This window comes from Ranitomeya variabilis, chromosome 7 (assembly GCF_051348905.1).
Source record: "Ranitomeya variabilis isolate aRanVar5 chromosome 7, aRanVar5.hap1, whole genome shotgun sequence".
Taxonomy (NCBI): domain Eukaryota; kingdom Metazoa; phylum Chordata; class Amphibia; order Anura; family Dendrobatidae; genus Ranitomeya; species Ranitomeya variabilis.
Window position 1 is genome coordinate 215,046,511 of NC_135238.1, and position 22,310 is coordinate 215,068,820.

Below are 22,310 nucleotides of genomic sequence, written 5' to 3' on the forward strand. Positions count from 1 at the left end.
TTGCAAAACACGGAGACATGTCAGTGTTCGTGGGAGCGCAGGGATCACACGGACCCATTAAAGTCAATGGGTCCGTGTAAACACGTACCGCACACGGATGCTGTCCGTGTGCCGACTGAGGACCACACGGACCGTGCAGGAGACAGCGCTAGAGTTAAGCGCTGTCCCCCCTGCATGTGGTGCTGAAGCCGGCATTCATTCCTTCTCCCCAGCAGCATTCGCTGGGGAGAAGGAATGACAAATCAAGTTTATGGGGTTTTTTGTGTTTAAAATAAAGTTCCTGGTCACCTCCCGCCTCCCACCCCCTGTGCGCCCGCCCACTTGCATTAATATACTCACCCAGCTCCCACGATGCTTCCTCTCAGCGCTGGCAGCTTGTCCTGTGTGAGCGGTCACGTGGTGCCGCTCATTACAGGGATGAATATGCGGCTCCACCTCCCATAGGGACTCTAGCGCTGTCTCCTGCACGGTCCGTGTGGTCCTCAGGCGGCACACGACTGCCGCACGTGTGCCACACTGATGTGCCACGTGAGCACACGGACACAGATAACTCCGGTACCTATTTTTCCGGTACCGGAATTATCTGGACATGTGGGACTGGCCTTAGATAGGTCAATGTAATTTTTTTAATTTTTTTTACCCCTTCACGCCCTTCCTTTATTATGCTTGGCAGCTGAAGACACCTTACGTAGAGCATGATAAACGTCTTTTCAGGAAACTTTTGACTCTGGCTGAATATTATTCGGTCAGAATCTAACCTGCTGGCCGATCCAGGTGAATTTGCTCGAAACCAATTGTAAGCCATTCACTCAGTTATTGTCATTTTTTATTAATTATGTGTTGTTGTTTTTTGTTTTTTTTTATATTTTAGCTTTTTAACATTTAATTCTATGCATATTTTGCTCATTTGCAGGCAAAACATTGTTACTACCACTTTCCAAAATGGCCACACTGGACGTACAGTGAGCTCATTTACACAAAAATCCCAAAGTCTGTGGTATCTGAAAAAAATGGTATCATTACGTTACATTTTTTTTACCCAATAGTTGTTTTTTTTTCTAAAAACATTAGGGTTAATTATGCCGATTAACATGCCCTGGTATTAAATGATTACTAGCTGTGAAGGTTATCCATGTTGTGTGACGTTCCTTACTGACGTCATTGTATTCTTGTGAATAAATTGCGTTCTCGTAAATAATATAAGTCATATAGTGGACGGCTGATAATCTGGGGTTATTTAATAGTGCAAATTTTACAAAATTATACAGTAATGTCGCAAATACCGATTTGTGTTTTGTGGACAGTGCCATTCATGCAAAAATGCATTATCAAATGCAAAGTGTATAAAAAAAAAAGAAAAATCTAAATCAAATCAATATTTGGTGTGACTGCCCTTCATCGCTTCTTCTAGGTACTTCCACTCAGTTTTTGAAGGAACTTGGCAGGACGTCTGTTACAAACATCTTGGAGAAATAACAACAGATCTTCTGTGGATGTTGCTTGTGTAAATCCTTCTATCTCTTCATTTAATCCCAGACAGACTGGATGATGTTGAGTTCAGGGCTCTTTCGTGGCCGGATCATCACTTCCAGGACTCTTTGTTCTTCTTGACGCTAGTTCATGATGATATTGCCTGAATGTTTGGGGTCGATGTCCTGCTTCAGAATATATTTTTGGAGCCAATTAGAAGCCTCTCTGGTGTTATTAAAGATGGAAAAGTATCTGTGATCGAGTCTGTCTGGGAGTACATGAACAGACAGGAGGATTTGTACAAGCCTAGCTTCACAGAAGATCTGTGGTTAGTTCTCGAAGATGTTTGGAACAATCCCCATGGAAGAATTGATGAAAACATAGGGTGGCACTGGCCACACCAAAAATTGATTTGATTTAGGTTTCTCTTTTGTTAACTCGTTCTGCGTTTTGTTAATTGATAAAAAATTAAACTATTAACATTTTTATTTTTCAAAGCATCCTCACTTTTCAGCATTTTTTCCACATCTGCCTAAACGTTTTGCACAGTACTGTATATTTGAGGATATAAAGATAAACTGATTTTAGCCCTTAGGCCTTTAAGCAGTCCTCTGCAAGTACACCACATCTCCTTATGTCTTGTTGTGTACCATAAATCATTTGTAGTGTTTTCGTGGTGTAGAAGAATCTTCTATTGTGCAGAAAACACAATAGTTTCTTCCTGTAGTGAGGATTTTCCATTTCCCCTTGATAGCTTTGTATTCATTTGTATGTTTAAGGACTCGCAGTGACATCATATATTTAGGAGGGCGTTGTAGGATTGTCCGCTTGCGGAGGTTACAAAGGGTCAGTAGTTGTTCTCTTGTTACTGTGTATCTTATTGTAGTTCCGTTTGTTTTACTATATCACTGCATTAAGCTTCCCATCAAGGAGCAACCATGTTTCTGAAACATGTAATGGAAGGAGACCATGATTGGTCATGGACTTTTCACTAAAGATGAACATACATATTAGATGAATGTCATCAAAACCTGTTGGGATTGTCCCATTATTTAACCTAAAAATAGTGGTGTCCTGACTTTTTCCTGACGGCAAGTGACGGAAGAAAGAAGGATTGAGCATGCCGTTTTTCAACATGCCCATTCCCTTTTTCTCATGGGAAATAAGCTTCTGCCAAAATTCTCTGACAGCAGTGACCTATTCTATCAAGTGTGGATGTGTATGGGAGGGTTGGGGAGTATAGCTGTCAGCAAAAAGAGCATTCAACTGACAGCCAGCTGAGGGGTATGGTCATCTTAAAGGGACCCTGTCCACACAGAATGACTGTTCAATCCTAATACAGGTGCTCGGTGCATCATGGTGTGGCCAAACAATTAAGTACACCCACACACCTGCTTGTTTTTAACGTATCTCTGCCCATCTCTATTAAGACAGAGCTGTTAACCAAAAAAGGGGGAAGTGGAGATAGAGGAAAAACAAGCTGGTGGGAAGGTGTACTTAATTGTTTGACCATGCCATGAAGGACCGAGCACCTGTACTTGGTTTGAACAGTCATTCTGCGCTGTCATAGTCCCTTTTTAAAAAAAAAGTCTATCAGCATAAAATGACTGTTCAAACCAAGCACAGGAGCTTGATGTACCCGTAGCTTGGCCAACAGTTCTGTGCACCTTCCGTCCTAATTGTTTGCCATCTATCTCCGCCATTCTCTGACCCCATGTAAAGCCAGAATGGTCAATCAAGGAAGGGGAGGGCAAGGATGGATGGAAAACAAAGTAGGAGGGAAGGTGCACTGAAGTGTTTGGCCACACCAAGGGTGCACTGAGGCTGCTTTACTTTCACAAGTACCATGGGTCAACCAGACTTCTGATAGCAGAATACCATGAGAATTGTGCACATGGGGTTAATGGTGGCCCCTTGGGTCCTGAGCTTGTCTAGGGCCACATCTGTATGGAGTCTGCATGTTCTGCCTTCTAGGAAACTGACCTCATAAGTCAATATTGAGCCTGGTTGGTTGGAGAGATTGCCATGACTGCACTTTTTGTACCACGCTGAAGAATAGGTTGGCGCTATAGGAAAACAAGATAATAAAAAAAGTGGCTCCTTAACAGCTGAAGACTGCCCGAGCTTGTCCTAACCACTAATCACTATTTCCCCAGACATAAGATTAGTACAAAGAACAATCAGTGGCTTGGTTTTCTGAACTGCCGCCGGGTTCAGCAGAATGCAGAAAAGTATCATTGAAATTGAAAATGCAGACACATCCAAACGGTGCAGAATGGAAGAGGCAGCGTCTATGATGATCCAATTATATATTATCTGTGCTAAGATCTGCTTTAACCATTTCAATAGCCTACATAAAAGGATTATTAGAAAAACAGACCAGAAGTGTTCAGGGTGGGGGGAGAACATTTTTGGACTATTATTTAGAATTGTAACTTTAACATCCATGTTGTTGAATCGATTCCATAGAGTTACAATATAAACACTGCTTTGTCTCTATAGTTACAGCTCGGATTTCGCTGTTACCACACTTCATTTTTGATTTTCTTTTGGCAAATGAATCCAGGAATCCGCGGGTTTCGGGCCAGGAAGGAGTGATGTATACATTCTCATGCAGTGCACACAACTGATTGCGTTAACCTCTTGCAGGATAGAAACTCACCAATAGATGATATCTAGTGGCGTAGATCATTCCTGAGATCAGTCATTTTGCGTTAATCTCTAGGACATTGATGACCTATCCTGTGATATAGCAAGTTCAGTACAACACAACTTTGGAAGTAAAGGGGTTTTGGGGACAATTTTTTTTTTTACTTAAATACATGTTTTGGGAACTAAAAATTATATTTGCAATTAGGTTTCTTAAGATTTTTGGCAGCATTTAGCTTTTACTGGCTCTTTTTTTTACTTGCACCTTCAACTTGTTATCAATCAACTGAGAGGAGATCAGAAAAACACAGATAAGAGAGTTACAAACTGTCAGACAGTCATAGCGAGCTGACTGATAGATTCTCAGTTGACTCATTCTGCAGCTGACAATATAAACAGTGCAACACGGAGGCCATAGAAATCAAATAATGCAAAATGTTTAATGAAACCCAATTGCAAAAAAGTTTTTTTTTTAGTACAAAATACAGGCATTTAAGGAAAAAAAAGACCCTACAAGCTCAGTCTGCTAGGACAAAAAAAATCAGCACACAATTTTCGATCTCATACCTTGTCACCTTTTTTATCTTTGGCTAATGGGGATTATGATGGATGGCCTAAATTCTTAATATTTGGAATCTGTAGTAAATTTTCAGCTTTCCCGTCCCAATGTTGTCAGTGTATATAATCAAAAGTTATACATAATTACATTACACAATTCATTTATTTAGTAGCCAATAAAACACACTGAGCACACCCCATTGTGTCCTCGTAAAGAGCAAATAATATTGATACTGGTAAGATGGAGAATACATATGATTTCTAAATAAATCTTCCATTGTCTCTGCCAAAAGTTCTCAAGACAGCGGCATGACATTTAGTTTTGATTTCCCGTTGCAGAGCGGAGTTTTGGCGGATGTTCAGTAAAGGCTAAATTAGGTCGCTTCTGCATAAAGTTGTTGAACAGATAAATGAGCCTTTGGTGTCCACTGAATTACAGACGCTGCATTGTAAGAGTATTTACAGTAAAATTCCACCTTCAGAGCGGGGAGTCTTTGTGGAGTCCTCATTTGCACCTATTTACATGGGTTTTCCAATAGGAAACAAGTCTAAAAAAGGCCGAATAATAATAAGGGCACAAGAGGCAAATGGCACACGGTTTCCAGCATTTCTTCAGTCTCGCCTTCCCTTATATAATCATTATTTGGGTGCTGTATGATGTATAGACCCGGAATGGCACTCTTATTTGCAAGGTTGGGGACCGTGGAGAAAGGGCGCTGTTAACAATTACCCGTGAAGGAGTCTGCCTTCCAAATGAACTGTATTATTTCGGAGCAAGTGTACTACATTTGTATTGGAAAGGTGGAATTAAAATGTTGTTGTAGGTGATAAAACTCAGTACCATAATCGGGGGCCAATATTAACAATTGCTAGAAGTTCTCTGTATGTTGGAGTCTTCAGCATCAACTGTCTTTAAGAGTCAACCCCTTTAAGGACTGGTGATTTGATCCTCAGATATTCAAGCCGATCCCAACAGCTCCACTTCTGACTCGTGTTTGACACATCAGAAAACTTCTTACGTTAAGCCGTGATCAACCTTTAAGGGGGCTGGCTGACTGCTCCATTAACTAAACTAATGATTTCACTTGTCCATTATCTAAACCAGCCTCTTTCTCTGTCAAGGCAGATGTATAGAAGGGGGCTGGCTTAGCTAGTAAAAGAAAACAGTCATCCAGCCCACTCCAGACACAGAACTGATGGCATGCCGACACAGGATACTATGAATGCCCAGTGGAGCTTCTGAGATCATGCTGGTATCCGAAGACAGTAGCACCTCTGTGAATACCAAATAAATATTTTTATTAGGAAGATGTCTAAAGTAGGGAGGAGCAGACCAGTGGAAGTTCAGGTTCTGGTACCGAAGCGAAACTTTATTTCAAAGTTCGGTTTGGGTACCAGAACTTGAACTAGAATCTGAATCCCAATTACAACAATGGGGACTTGAACTTTTGAGCTGGAAAATTCTTTCATTCCTCCCAGACTTTCCCCGGAACTTCGAACTTTGCAACAGACTTCTGGATGAAGTCGGTGTTCTTCGTTTGTCCGGTACGAGCCCCGAACTTCTACGTTCGGTTTGTCTCATCTATAGTCTTAAGGAAATTTTTGGGAAGTGGATCGCCCATTTAAGCCACCTTTGCAACCACTGTAAATAAACTGACAATATTCTTGGGTGATTTTTTTCAGTGATCGTTTATGAAGACAAAACAAAAAAAACATTTTAGACCCATTTTAGAAACTTGGCTTCCATTGCCCCAGTGCCCTGCACAGTGCAATAGATAATTTTGTGATCGTGTCACTTTTCCTATGTTATGATAATCAGCAGCAGAGACAGTCCAGGGCTCTGCCAGTTCTGCAGCTTTACGCCCTGTGTGTTTCAGGGCTGGCTAACACACAGCAGATGTACTGAGATTATTTATGGCATGTTTTACAGCGGGTATGTTGGCTGACAAGTTAATGGTGCACCCTAAATGTATTGTTTTGCATAATAAAATGTATCATGTGGATGATTACACTCTTTAACCCTTCCATTGCCGTCAGTCTTCGCTGATCTTCGTGTAGTTGCACAATGGAAGATGAAAGATTGTGGATCGCTAATTAGAAAGAATTGATGTTGGACGAGTAGAATCGTTATGTCAACATTTTAGCAAAAAGCTACATAGCTCGAGAACGAAACAAAGGTCAGAATAACGAGTCGAAACAAGTGAGGGTATTGTTCTCGGGAAGTTGCAATTTGCATTGTCCAAAAGTTTTTCCTTCTAAATTTTTTGGTTTTTTTTGCCATTGTTTTCTAGTCTTATTTTTTTTAGGTTTATCTGCTCAAGTTAAGTATTTACAGCGGATTTTTCTGCAGCAAAAACGAGAGTGTTGGCAGGAAAACCGCTGCCTAAAATACGCTTATTTTTGCATACTTTTTACTCTTGATTTCAGAAATCTCATTCACTTTCTTAGTACTGGAAAACGTGGTGTTTTTTGGTGGCAAAAACAACGCAAATAAGTGACAGGTCTTTCTTATGAATAATAGTATCTCTATCTCTGGTTTGATTGTTTGATCAGTTTTTCTTTTTTTTTTTTTCAGCGCGCAAGAGTGATGTCACAGAACTGACGACATTTCTTACAGTAAGTGAAAATTTCATGCAAAAGTGTACTTGTACATGGAGGTCTCATTTGCATATTCATCCACTTGATGGCTTCAAGTCATTGGTCACATTATAGCGTAATTATAAGTAGCTGTCCGATCGACCAGTTGGAGATAAATGATGTCACTGCCCAACTCGGTGAAATCGGTAGAGTTGAGCAACAAGATTTGCAGGACTCCGGTCCAATGGCCATGTCAGCAGCCCATGGTCTGCGAAGCTTCTATTATCTGCTGCATCCCCAGTGCATCATAATGATATTGCGGAGCCTATTAATCAGAGAGGCGCCGTGGATGATGCGGGTAGTAGGGGGTTCACAGTGGCCACCAAGTACCAAAGTAGATGCTGAACTAAGGTCTTATAAATCGCTTTGCTGAACTCCACTTATTACCTATGCACATGAGATCTAATAAGTTTCTCAATGTTGGGGGTCCCAATCATTATAAGAATGGGGGTATTGAGCATGCTCACTTCTGCAGCATTCAGCGGACTCACCCAGATGGCAAGGACGTCACATGACTATCTTGGTCTCTTAGATAATGAAGGAAATGTAAGGCAAGAAAATGGCAGAAATCATACTTGACCGCAGCTCTATTAAAAATGTAACATGCATCATCAAACTCTGCATGTCAGGGACATTGCTCGTAAGGGAGAATACGTGCAGAATCCAGATTATGGCAGTGCTCAGAGGCTTCATGGCTCTGTACTAAGGAGCCATACTTGCTCCCTGCATTGCTGTGCAAGCTCTGTGTTCCATGTGACCAAAGACATGAGATTGCTACAAGCATTATTGTGGTTCGTCCTGATGAAGAAGTTTTGTATGCTCCGAAACGCGTCGAGAAATAAAAACTGCATTTAAATATACTTGTCTTCACATCGCCTGGTGGAACATTGGCAGTGCGGCATTATATCCATTTTTCTGCTTGTACATGAGATGACTACTAGCTGAGCTGTCATTTTTCTATCAGTCTCACCTCTTGTCTGATATCTTTCCGCTAATTTATAAAGTAGGGAAGTATCTGGTGGCCCCAAATTTTGTTAGATTTGTTTCTTAGCAGATCCTGTTGTAAACAAAAAAGAGATCCTAATGATCATCTATTGTCTATGGCCAATGTACAGAGGACATTGATATTCTAAAGTGGTGATGTGTAGACAAAGCAAATGTTTGTCTTGGATCTTTTGGAGGATGAGACACCTTTCCCTAAGCTCATTTAACTGTGTTGAAATTGCATTGCAACCCTCACTTCTGCACAATATTTTGTCAGATGATGATATAAAAAAGATATATCAGAAGGGAGCCGTTCTCTATAATTTGCCAGTCCTTTATATATCCTTCAGTGTTTTTTGCTTTTTCGCTGCTTGCTTTTTCTTTTATGTGGATTTGTGCCAGCTGAATGCTTGCTTCAGTGTGAGCTGAATAAGACAATGACAAGTCAGGCATGCAACCCTTCTAATGCAAACTAGATAAAGAGGAGTGCTCAGCAGAAAAATGCAAAAATGTCTAATAGTCTGACTGATTTGGCTGCGTTTGACATGATGGATTCTGTTTTATCTTCCTGCAGGGCTTATAGTTCAAACATATAGTAGAGGGAGGTCACTGACCATGGTTTAGGAGGCTTGTCTGCCCCTTAGGTTCCTCACCGCTTAGCAAACCAGTAGAGTTGAGCAAAAAGATTCATGCTGACTGATCCGGCATTGGACATCCAGTCCTTTGTGGTGGATGGACCAGGGAAGTCTTCACATCAGCACACGGACTCCTTGGCATAGCAATCTGGGCAGCTCTTGCTAGGCCCTGTAGTATCATGTCATTGTATAAGGCTCACATAATGTCAGGAAATGCATCATTCCATGACTTTACAACATCACAGGGTCTGGTAAGCACAAGAGGCGCCCAAGATGTCGAACCCAAGTGAAGATCTCCCTGTCCCGGATGTCATGGAGGACCGGACTGGACGCTTGACCGAATCGGTGCAAATCTTTGGCTGAACTCTACAAACCAGCTTCTCCTTCTACCTTTGGGAGATGCTTGAATGGCAGTCTAGGCAGTCACCAGAGCAGAGACAAAATGCCCTGCAAAGGCCAAAGATGGGGATATTTTAGAATAAATTGATGATTTTTCACTTTCTACATAGGGTTTGTAATTGACATGCATCCAAGTGAACACATATTTGTGATGCACATCACTTTTCTTGCATTTTTATGTTTTTGAAAAGTTTACATTAAAAAAGGGTATGTTCACATTGCGCCTCTATTTATAATAATAATCTTTATTTTTATATAGCGCTAACATATTCCACAGCTCTTTACAGTTTTTTGCACACATTATCATCGCTGTCCCCGATGGGGCTCACAATCTAAATTAAAATATATACTGAGAAAAGCTTCCAGACTGACCATAGGTCTGTTGCACTCGACATCCTTCCTCATGTACATGGAATCAATGATGCTCTAAAAAGAAATAATAAATAAAAAATAAATACATTATGAGACTGCTAGATTCAGGTCAGGAACCCTGCGGCCAGTCTGGAAATCGAGGTCTGTACACTGACCGGGAAATTTGGACGTGTGAAGCCACCCTAAGCCTATGTTCACATGCAGCGTTTTTGCAACTTTTTTTTAATACAAATTAAAGCTGCTTTTTTCCAGAAATCTATAATGTCCGGCACTTGTTTTTGTTTTTATTTCATGACTGAATTTGAGAGCTGCAGCTTCTTTTAAATCTGCAGCAAGTCACTTCTTTCAACTTTTTTTGCAGAGTTTTTTCACCCATAGAAAGCAATGAAAAAGTGCGAACACTGCAAAATGGCAGCAAACAGATTTTGCTGCATTTTTGCAGCATTTTTGGTGAATAAAACTAGCTTTATTAAACATGTACTGTAGACAAATCACACATGTAATCCACACCCCAAAAAAAGATGCAAAAACGCAGCAAAATTTGCAGTTTGGATGCAGTGTTTTAACTTTCAAGAGAACTGGTTTTGCTGCAGAAAAAAAGGCGTAGCAAAAAATACTGTGTGTGAATACAGCCTAAGGCCGGGATCACACATACGCGAGATACGGCCAAGTCTCGCAGGTGAAATCCCTCCTCTGGCGCCAGCACTCCGGAGCGGAGAGTGCAGCTCCATGTATTGCTGTGCAGCTGCACGCTCCGCTCTGGAGTGCCTGTGCCAGAGCTGAGTTTTCACCTGCGAGACTCGGCTGTATCTCACGTATGTGTGATCCCGGCCTAACAGTGGTTTCCATCTCTCACAGAGGAATATGTGGTCCGTTTAATGGACACATTGATGACGTATGTATTAAAGGAATGTCATTATAGCCTTTGGCCAATGGATGCCGCTGTTAGACATTAAAAAGCGCATGACCTTTTTCAATAAATGAAAACCTGTGATGACTATTTGGATAGACGCCATGAAGACATTTTACATATGTGTTAGGAGACTTCTCGACATACGGGCTAAATGTAGGATGGAAAATGCAGTGTGAACTTGGCCCGATACAAAATTATTTTGCCTCTTCTGTTTCTCAAAATTTCAAGAAAAGTTGAAATCAGGTCTAACAATTTAGGCTACACTACAGAATCATTTTATTAATGGGAGTTCAGATAACGTGTCAGCCAATCCTGATTACATCTCTTTGAGTTTGAACAAAGGGACAGTGTTCATCTGAAATTACTTTTCCAAAAACAATAACATGGTTTATAAATTAATCTCCCTTGTACTATCTGATAAAAATCACAGCTGAAAATCAGAATCCTATAAAAAGGTGCTTGGATCTGTAAAACGATGCCCATATCATGCTCATTCTGTGCCTCCATGTTATTCTAATGTATGCCGTAAATGTCCTCTCCTATGAGCTTAAAGGAATTATACATGATTAAAAACCTAGGCGGCTTTTTTTTTTACATGAAAAAAGACACTATTTCCCACTTTACAATAGCTTACTGTAGCTTTTGACAAGTTTTCCAATCTACAGCCTCTATCGCTAGCTTTAAGTTGTCTCTGAGCTACTGGGTGGAGACTAGATGCCATGATGTCTCCCGTACACAGCACATACAGACATGAATTGATTCCTGCTCTCCTGTCTCTATATAGCACACAAACATGAGAAGCTGCAACCTGAAGAACATTATAGTGTAATACAGAGCAGTGTAGCTGTGAATCCAGTGCTGATGTAAGATAAACACTTACACAGGCAGAAACCGCAACCTGAAGGACATTATAGTATAATACAGAGCAGTGTAGCTGTGAATCCAGTGCTGATGGAAGATAAACACTTACACAGGCGGAAACCGCAACCTGAAGGACATTATAGTGTAATACAGAGCAGTGTAGCTGTGATCCAGTGCTGATGTAAGAAAAAACACAGAAACAGCATTGAGGACATTATACTGTAATACTGAGCAATGTGACTGTAAATACAGTGCTGGGGTGAGATAAAACACTCGAAAGCATCAGCACTATGAGTCTTTTTGTGTCTCTCTCTGTGTGTTCTCTCTCTCTGCTCTTTCTCCTCTACCCTCCATTTCCATAAGCTTCAATACGCAGCTGTAATTTGATACTTCAGTGAATAGTCAGTCCACACTGTTTTGACCAGGAAAGATTTTACAAAAGTAATCTTTTTTCTCTAAATTATTGACCATGTGGAGGGCATGTAGGGTAAAGTGTCAGTCTTTTCTCACAACAAATGGCATTTTGGGTTATATATAATCCAGTGATAGTGTATAGATGGTGGAGAAAGGGTGACCTGTGTCTTTTTTTTTTTTTTTTTTACCCATGTAACATCGTTGATTGGTCCGTTTTAAAATAATTTGAAAAAAAAAGAAAAATTGAATTTTGCCGTCAAATGATGATTCCTATAAGCGTGAGACGTCGCAGCTAACCCAGAGTGTGTGATTTATTTTTTTCATTCATTTACATTTTTCATTTTCTTTTCATCTCCTAATTTAACTCGATCCAAATGCGTTTGTTTATAGCGAGGAATAAGTCCGAACTTGTAGAAAGCGTCACCCCGTCACAACAGTGACCTCCTCTCCTCATTTCCACATGGTGAGAGGTCCATAAGTGAAAATAGCCCTCTGTCACCGTCATATTGAAGACACATGTACCCCGCTCTGGACTTCTTTCACGAAGGCTGACAAATGTATACCAGGCTTACAACTGGGGCCCAGCTAATCAGGGAGAGACAAATAACACATTGCTGGCAAATTACTCTCAGGACCGTGCAGGCAGCCACGGGGTTAAAATGAGTTCCTAAGGAAGAACAAAAGAATATGCTAAGGAATGCAGCATCTAGAGAGGGCTATATGTGCTGTCTATACACAAAGTAACAAGGGCTCTTCAGGATGTCTCCAGGATTCCTGCAGGGATATTTGCTCATGAGACTCAACAATCCTGTGACTCAGAAGTGTAAGAAAAAAATTATATTTTCTCTGCAAAGAAGGCCTACTGGAAAAAAAAAATCCCTGCAGAACTCCTAATGGGCTGCTTTCAATACTGAGAGTATTCAAGGTCCAATATGCCCATGAACAGGTCGAATATTTTTTATATTAAGTCCCATTTATAGGATATGTACCCCTTTGTGGGCATTTTTGTTTTACTTAAATGCATGTATTTTCAGATAAAAATAATTTTGCAATTGGGTGTCATTAAAATAGTTTGCACCGTTCACCTTCTACAGCCTCTATATTGCATTCTCTATTGCTGTCTGCTGAATGAGTTAACTGAGGATCCTTCAGCGAGCTAATTCTGGTGTGTATATTTATGCATCGTTTTATTGGAGAGCGTGGTCTACTGGCGAAACGTAGACTGAAGTTTCGCCATAAAAGTCTGTAGGCACATTACAAGTATATAGAAGCACATAGGAGCGCTAAGGTATGTGCACATTGCAACTTTTGCCGCCTGAAAAAAGCTCTCAGTGAACGTGAGTAATAATGAACCTATAAACAGCGATGTCTAAATGACTTGCTGTGCACGTTTCACCTAGTAACTTATTTTAACAGCTTCAGGCTTCGTAAGCCGTACATTGGCTAAATAAAGGGAGCTGACATTCTTCAGATGGAATCCACTTGGAAACCACCACTATTTTATATGTGAAATTAAAAAAATGACACTGGCGGGAAAAACTACTAAAAAGTTGACAAATAAGACTCTTCAGGAAAAACTATGCAGGTATGTCAGCATTCAAAAAGACATAGTGTGTACATTTCTTTACGGGAAAATTGGATGCCATACGGAGCCACGTTATACCATCCAATTTTGGGGGATATATCGCAATTCTGTAACATAGGAAACTCTAAATGGTCCTGTAAATTTGTAAATTATTAATAGCTGCTGCTGTAAAAAAACGGATTGTATACAGACAAGCGAGAAAAAAATCCCACTTTTCTTGATGACACTCGAATGATTTTTTTATACACTCGTGTGATACTACCCTATTAGTAAGCCAACAAGAATAAGGTATCCATGTTATGTCTTGGTTTATTGCACACTCCTTTACCAATATCTATGGGGCCTACTTTGCATTTATTATTATTATTATTATTATTATTATTTATTTATATAGCACCATTAATTCCATGGTGCTGTACATGAGAAGGGGTTACATCAAAATACAAATATCACTTACAGTAAACAAAACTAACAACGACAAACTGGTACAGAGGGAAGAGGACCCTGCCCTTGCGGGCTTACATTCTACAGGATTATGGGGAAGGAGACAGTAGGTCGAGGGTTGCAGTAGCTCCAATAGTGTTGAGGTGGCCGTGTGGTCTTTACAGGCTGTAAGCTTCTTTGAACAGGTGGGTTTTCAGGTTTCTTTTGAAGGATCCAAAAGTAGTGGATAACCGGATGTGTTGGGGCACTGAATTCCAGAGGATGGGGGATATTCGGGAGAAGTCTTGGATGCGATTGGGTGAGGAGCGAATAAGTGTGGAGGAGAGGAGGAGGTCTTGGGAGGACCGGAGATTACGTGAGGGAAGATATTGAGAGATTAGTGTGGAAATATACGGAGGAGAAAGATTATGGATGGCTTTGTAGGTCAGTGTTAGTAATTTAAACTGGATACGCTGAGAAATTGGGAGCCAGTGAAGGGATTTGCAAAGAGGGGAAGCAGGAGTGTAGCGAGGAGAGAGATTAATTAGTCGGGCAGCAGAGTTAAGGATGGACTGGAGGGGTGCGAGAGTGTTAGAAGGTAGGCCACAGAGGAGTATGTTGCAGTAGTCGAGGCGGGAGATGATTAGGGCATACACGAGCATTTTGGTAGAGTGAGGGTTGAGGAAAGGACGAATTCTGGAAATATTTTTGAGCTGGAGGCGACAGGAGGTGGCGAGAGCTTGGATGTGCAGTTTGAAGGACAGGGCAGAGTCAAGGGTTACTCCGAGGCAGCGGATTTTGGGGACAGGGGAAAGTGTGATTTCATTTATTTTGATAGATAGATCAGGTAGGGAAGATATGCGAGATGGAGGAAAGATAATTAGTTCAGATTTGTCCACATTGAGCTTGAGGAAGCGAGAGGAGAAGAAGGAGGATATGGCTGATAGACACTCTGGGATTCTGGAGATCAGAGAGGTGACATCTGGGCCAGAGAGGTAGATCTGAGTGTCATCGGCATATAGATGGTACTGGAAGCCATAGGACCTTATGAGTTGTCCCAGGCCCAGTGTATTTATTGAGAAGAGTAAGGGTCCTAGGACAGAGCCTTGAGGGACACCAACAGAGAGGGGGCGAGATGAAGAGGTAGTATGGGAGAAGGAAACGCTAAATGTGCGGTTGGCAAGGTATGAGGAGATCCAAGATAGGGCAATGTCTTTGACCCCAAAGGAAGAGAGGATCTTCCTAGGCAGTGGAGGAGTAGGAGGCAGTGGTCAACTGTGTCGAAGACAGAGGACAGGTCCAGGAGGAGTATAGAGAATTGCCTGTTAGCTTTGGCTGTAAGTAAGTCATTAGTAATTTTGGTCAGGGCAGTCTCAGTGGAATGGTGGAGACAGAAGCCCGATTGTAGGTTGTCAAAGAGAGAGTTAGATGCAAAGTGAGAGGAAAGTTCAGCATGGACGTGCTGCTCAAGGAGTTTGGATGCAAATGGGAGCAAAGATATGGGGCGATAGCTGGACATACCGCTTGGGTCAAGGGATGGCTTTTTGAGGATAGGTGTGATTGTGGCATGTTTGAAGGCAGAGGGGAAGGTACCAGAAGTTAGTGAAAGGTTGAAGAGATGGGTTAGTGGTGGGATTAGTGTGTTGGTGAGGTTGGGGAGGAGGTGGGATGGGATGGGGTCAAGTGCACAAGTGGTGAGGTGTGATTTGGAGAGAAGATGAGCAAGCCCCCCTTCAGAGATTTTGGAGAGTGAAGTTATGGGGTTTGGGCATTGGTCTCTCATACAAAGGGGTTGTGGTGGTTGGACAACAAAGACTTGCCTTGTTTGGTCTATCTTATTTTTGAAGTGCGTGGCAAAGTCCTCGGCAACGATTAGGGAAGTCGGAGGGGGCAGTGGTGGACGGAGGAGGGAGTTAAAAGTGTTGAACAACTGTTTGGGGTTGTGGGATAAGGAAGATACGAGGGTTGTGAAGTAGGCCTGTTTAGCAGAGGTGAGAGCTGATTTGAATGCCAGCGTTGCTTGTTTGAGTGCAGTGAAATCATCTTGTGAATGCGTTTTCTTCCAACGCCGTTCTGCAAATCTCGATACTTGACGAAGCTTTTTAGTGATGTTATTGTGCCAGGGTTGTCTATTGGTTCGTCGCGCTCTGCTATGCATGACAGGGGCAACCGTGTCAATAGCTGATGCAAGAGTGGCATTGTAGAAAGCAGTGGCAGTGTCTGTGTCGTGGAGTGAGGATATAGAGGACAGTGGTAGGATAGAGTAAGAGAGTGTGTGGGTGTCTAGGTGTGCGAGGTTCCTGCGTGGGTGCGCATGGTGCTGGACATGGGTGACAGGTGAGGAGGACAGGGATGAGAAAGTGAGTAGATGGTGGTCAGATAGAGGGAGAGGGGAGGTGGTGAAGTTAGATAGGGAGCATAAACGAGTGAAGACCAGGTCTAATGTGTGTCCGTCTGTGTGGGTGGCTGAGGAGGACCACTGAGTAAGTCCAAAGGATGAAGTAAGGGACAGGAGTTTGGAGGCTGCTGACTGGTGGGTGTCAATGGGGATTGTTGTGAATTTGGATTCTGGGCTCCCCCGGTGGCCGCTTGTGGAATTGGACTTGTCATCCTCTTTCCTGTTTCACCTGATTCCATCAGTAGTGGGTGTCGCTATTTAAGCTCATTTCTCTGGTGGTTTCTTGCCGGTCAACAATGTTATCTGATGCCTCTCAGTGCTTGTTCCTGCTTCTAGACAACTCTAGATAAGTTGGACTTTTGTCCATGTTTTGTTTTGCCTATTTGTTCCAGTTCACAGCTGAAGTTTTGTTACTGTGTCTGGAAAGCTCTCGTTGATCAGGGATTGCTACTCTGGCGTTATGAGTTAATGCCAGAGTTTAAGGTAATCTCTGGATGGTGTTTTGTTAGTGTTTTTCTGCTGACCATGAAAGTATACTATCTGTCTTCTGCTATCTAGTAAGCGGACCTCAAATTTGCTAAGACTATTTTCCTGCTGCGTTTGTTGTTTCATCTGAACTCACCGTCATTATATGTGGGGGGCTACTGTCTTCTTTGGAATATTTCTCTAGAGGTGAGCCAGGTCTTATATTTCCCTCTGCTAGCTATTTAGGTCTTAGGCCAGAGCTGGGCATCTAGCGATAAATAGGAAATGCTACCTGGCTATTTCTAGTTGCGCGGCAGGCTTAGTTCATGGTCAGTATAGTTCCATCTTCCGAGAGCTTGTCCCCCTATAGGCTTGCTATGATCTCTGCCTGCAGAGATCATGACAGTTTGACCGGCCAGTAAAGTGTTAAAGACCCAGGTTGAGAAAGGAGAGTTATAAGAAGTCTGCTGGAATTTTTTTTTTTTTTTTTTTTTTTTTTTTTTTTTTTTTTTTTCCTCCAGTCTGCCTTGCTGCAGTCTTTTTTCTCTCTCTCCTCCTAATCTCTGTATGCTCTGTGTGCACCTGACAATAATGGATCTCCAGAGTGTAACTGCGGGTTTGAATAATCTCATCACGAAAGTACAAAATTTACAAGATTTTGTGGTACATGCTCCGGTATCTGAGCCGAGAATTCCTTTGCCGGAGTTCTTCACAGGGAATAGAGCTAGCTTCCAGAATTTCCGAAATAATTGTAAGCTTTATTTGTCCCTGAAGTCTCGTTCAGCTGGAGACCCTGCTCAGCAGGTTAGGATTGTGATTTCCTTGCTCAGGGGTGACCCTCAAGATTGGGCCTTCTCATTGCCAGCAGGGGATCCTGCGTTACGCGATGTGGATGCGTTTTTTCTGGCCTTGGGCTTGCTTTATGAGGAACCTCATTTGGAACTTCAGGCAGAAAAAACTTTGATGGCACTATCTCAGGGGCAAGACGAAGCTGAAGTTTTCTGCCAAAAATTCCGTAAATGGTCTGTGCTTACTCAGTGGAATGAGTGCGCCTTGGCGGCAACTTTCAGAGAAGGTCTCTCTGATGCCGTTAAGGATGTTATGGTGGGGTTCCCTTTGCCTGCAGGTCTGAATGAGTCAATGACAATGGCTATTCAGATTGATAGGCGTCTGCGGGAGCGCAAACCGGTGCACCATCTGGCGGTGTCTATGGAAAAGACGCCAGAAAGTATGCAGTGTGATAGAATTCTGTCCAGGAGCGAGCGACAGAATTTTAGACGGAAGAATGGATTGTGTTTCTATTGTGGGGATTCTACTCATGTTATTTCGGCTTGCTCTAGGCGTACAAAGAAGCTTGATAAGTCTGTTTCCATTGGCACCATTCAGTCTAAGTTTATTTTGTCTGTAACCCTGATTTGCTCTTTGTCATCCATTGCCACGGACGCCTATGTTGACTCTGGCGCCGCTCTGAGTCTTATGGATTGGTCCTTTGCCAATCGTTGTGGTTTTGATTTAGAGCCTTTGGAGACTCTTATTCCTCTGAAAGGGATTGACTCCACCCCATTGGCTAATAATAAACCACAATACTGGACACAAGTAACCATGCGTATCAATCCGGATCACCAGGAGATTATTCGTTTCCTGGTGCTGTATAATTTACATGACGATTTGGTACTGGGATTGCCATGGTTGCAGTCTCACAACCCAGTCTTGGACTGGAGAGCAGTGTCTGTGTTGAGCTGGGGATGTAAGGGTATTCATGGGGACGTACCTTTGGTTTCTATTTCGTCGTCCATTCCCTCTGAAGTCCCTGAGTTCCTCTCTGATTATCAAGACGTCTTTGACGAACCCAAGCTTGGGTCGTTACCTCCGCACCGTGAGTGCGATTGTGCCATAGATTTGATACCGGGTTGTAAATATCCAAAGGGTCGTTTGTTTAATTTGTCTGTGCCGGAACATGCTGCTATGCGGGAATATATAAAGGAGTCTTTGGAAAAGGGACATATTCGTCCATCTTCTTCTCCCTTGGGAGCTGGGTTTTTCTTTGTCTCAAAAAAAGACGGCTCTTTGAGACCATGTATTGATTATCGGCTTCTGAATAAGATCACTGTTAAGTATCAATACCCATTGCCATTGCTTACTGATTTGTTTGCTTGTATAGAGGGTGCTAAGTGGTTCTCTAAAATTGATCTTCGTGGGGCGTATAATTTGGTGCGGATCAGGCAGGGGGATGAGTGGAAGACCGCATTTAATACGCCCGAGGGCCACTTTGAGTATTTGGTCATGCCTTTTGGTCTTTCTAATGCCCCTTCGGTTTTCCAGTCTTTTATGCATGATATTTTCCGCGATTTTCTGGATAAATTTATGATAATATATCTGGATGATATTCTGATTTTTTCTGATGACTGGGACTCTCATGTCCAGCAGGTCAGGAGAGTTTTTCAGGTTCTGCGGTCTAATTCTTTATGTGTGAAGGGGACTAAGTGCGTTTTTGGGGTCCAGAAAATTTCCTTTTTGGGGTATATTTTTTCTCCCTCTTCCATTGAGATGGATCCCGTCAAGGTGCAAGCTATTTGTGACTGGACTCAGCCCTCCTCTCTTAAGGGTCTTCAGAGATTTTTGGGCTTTGCCAACTTTTACCGCCGATTTATTGCTGGTTTTTCGGATGTCGTTAAACCACTGACTGATTTGACCAGACAAGGCGCTGATGTTGCTAATTGGTCCCCTCATGCTGTAGAGGCCTTTCAGGAGCTTAAGCGCCGTTTTGCCTCTGCCCCTGTGTTGCGTCAGCCTGATGTGAATCTGCCTTTTCAGGTTGAGGTTGACGCTTCGGAGATTGGAGCTGGGGCAGTGTTGTCGCAGAAAGGTTCCGACTGCTCCGTCATTAGGCCTTGTGCCTTCTTTTCTCGCAAATTTTCGCCCGCAGAGCGGAATTATGATGTTGGGAATCGGGAGCTTTTGGCCATGAAGTGGGCGTTTGAGGAGTGGCGCCATTGGCTCGAGGGGGCTAGGCATCAGGTGGTGGTATTGACTGACCACAAAAATTTGATTTATCTTGAGACTGCCAGACGCCTGAATCCTAGACAGGCGCGCTGGTCTTTATTTTTTTCTCGCTTTAATTTTGTGGTGTCATACCTACCGGGTTCTAAGAATGTTAAGGCAGATGCCCTTTCTAGGAGTTTTGACCCGGACTCTCCTGGTAATTCTGAACCTACAGGTATCCTTAGGGAGGGAGTTATTTTGTCGGCCGTTTCTCCTGATCTGCGGCGGTCCTTGCAAGAGTTTCAGGCGGATAGACCGGATCGTTGTCCGCCTGATAGACTGTTTGTTCCGGATGATTGGACCAGCAGAGTCATCTCTGAGGTACATTCTTCTGCATTGGCAGGTCATCCCGGAATTTTTGGTACCAGGGATTTGGTGGCAAGATCCTTCTGGTGGCCTTCTCTGTCACGAGATGTGCGAGTCTTTGTGCAGTCATGTGACGTTTGTGCTCGGGCCAAGTCTTGTAGTTCTCGGGCTAGCGGACTGCTGTTGCCCTTGCCTATTCCTAAGAGGCCTTGGACACACATCTCGATGGATTTTATTTCAGATCTGCCTGTTTCCCAGAAGATGTCTGTCATCTGGGTGGTCTGTGACCGTTTCTCTAAAATGGTCCATTTGGTTCCTCTGCCCAAGTTGCCTTCTTCTTCTGAGTTGGTTCCTCTGTTTTTTCAGAATGTTGTCCGATTGCACGGTATTCCTGAGAATATTGTTTCTGACAGAGGTACCCAATTTGTGTCTAGATTTTGGCGGGCATTCTGTGCTAGGATGGGCATAGATTTGTCTTTTTCATCTGCTTTTCACCCTCAGACTAATGGCCAGACCGAGCGGACTAATCAGACCCTTGAGACATATCTGAGGTGTTTTGTCTCTGCTGACCAGGATGATTGGGTTGCTTTTTTGCCATTGGCAGAGTTCGCCCTCAATAATCGGGCCAGTTCTTCCACCTTGGTGTCCCCGTTTTTCTGTAATTCGGGGTTTCACCCTCGATTTTCCTCCGGTCAGGTGGAATCCTCGGATTGTCCTGGAGTGGATGCGGTGGTGGAGAGATTGCATCACATCTGGGGACAGGTTATGGACAATTTGAAGTTGTCCCAGGAGAAGACTCAGCGTTTTGCCAACCGTCATCGTCGTGTTGGTTCTCGGCTTTGTGTTGGAGATTTGGTGTGGTTGTCTTCTCGTTTTGTCCCTATGAGGGTCTCTTCTCCTAAGTTTAAGCCTCGGTTCATCGGCCCTTATAGAATATTGGAGATTCTTAATCCTGTTTCTTTCCGTTTGGACCTCCCTGCGTCCTTTTCCATTCATAACGTTTTTCATCGGTCGTTATTGCGCAGGTATGAGGTACCTGTTGTACCTTCAGTTGAGCCTCCTGCTCCGGTGTTGGTTGAGGGTGAGTTGGAGTACGTTGTGGAGAAAATTTTGGACTCTCGTGTTTCCAGACGGAAACTCCAGTATCTGGTCAACTGGAAGGGTTACGGCCAGGAGGATAATTCTTGGGTCAATGCATCTGATGTTCATGCTTCTGATCTTGTTCGTGCCTTCCATAGGGCTCATCCTGGTCGCCCTGGTGGATCTGGTGAGGGTTCGGTGCCCCCTCCTTGAGGGGGGGGTACTGTTGTGAATTTGGATTCTGGGCTCCCCCGGTGGCCGCTTGTGGAATTGGACTTGTCATCCTCTTTCCTGTTTCACCTGATTCCATCAGTAGTGGGTGTCGCTATTTAAGCTCATTTCTCTGGTGGTTTCTTGCCGGTCAACAATGTTATCTGATGCCTCTCAGTGCTTGTTCCTGCTTCTAGACAACTCTAGATAAGTTGGACTTTTGTCCATGTTTTGTTTTGCCTATTTGTTCCAGTTCACAGCTGAAGTTTTGTTACTGTGTCTGGAAAGCTCTCGTTGATCAGGGATTGCTACTCTGGCGTTATGAGTTAATGCCAGAGTTTAAGGTAATCTCTGGATGGTGTTTTGTTAGTGTTTTTCTGCTGACCATGAAAGTATACTATCTGTCTTCTGCTATCTAGTAAGCGGACCTCAAATTTGCTAAGACTATTTTCCTGCTGCGTTTGTTGTTTCATCTGAACTCACCGTCATTATATGTGGGGGGCTACTGTCTTCTTTGGAATATTTCTCTAGAGGTGAGCCAGGTCTTATATTTCCCTCTGCTAGCTATTTAGGTCTTAGGCCAGAGCTGGGCATCTAGCGATAAATAGGAAATGCTACCTGGCTATTTCTAGTTGCGCGGCAGGCTTAGTTCATGGTCAGTATAGTTCCATCTTCCGAGAGCTTGTCCCCCTATAGGCTTGCTATGATCTCTGCCTGCAGAGATCATGACAGGGGATATTGAAGTCACCCATGATGATTTATAGACAAAGAGACTGCACATTTATTTAAGGGAGTTTGTCAGCACAAAATGACTGTTCAAACCAACCACAGGCACTCAGTGTACCCTCAGTGCACCACTCAGTGCACCTTCCCACTTGCTTTACAGGAGAGCAGAGATAGATTGACAAC

General features: G+C 42.9%; 1 protein-coding gene across 17 annotated transcripts in view; it reads left to right on the plus strand.

Annotated features, from left to right (window-relative positions):
• BAZ2B (bromodomain adjacent to zinc finger domain 2B) overlaps positions 1–22,310 on the plus strand; it is a 330,703-nt gene that overhangs the window by 77,466 nt on the left and 230,927 nt on the right. For all 17 annotated transcript variants that reach the window (XM_077272878.1, XM_077272883.1, XM_077272879.1 and 14 more), the window contains exon 2: positions 7,253–7,293. The gene's annotated coding sequence lies outside the window, so the exon portion shown is untranslated. The remainder of the gene's footprint in view (positions 1–7,252; positions 7,294–22,310) is intronic.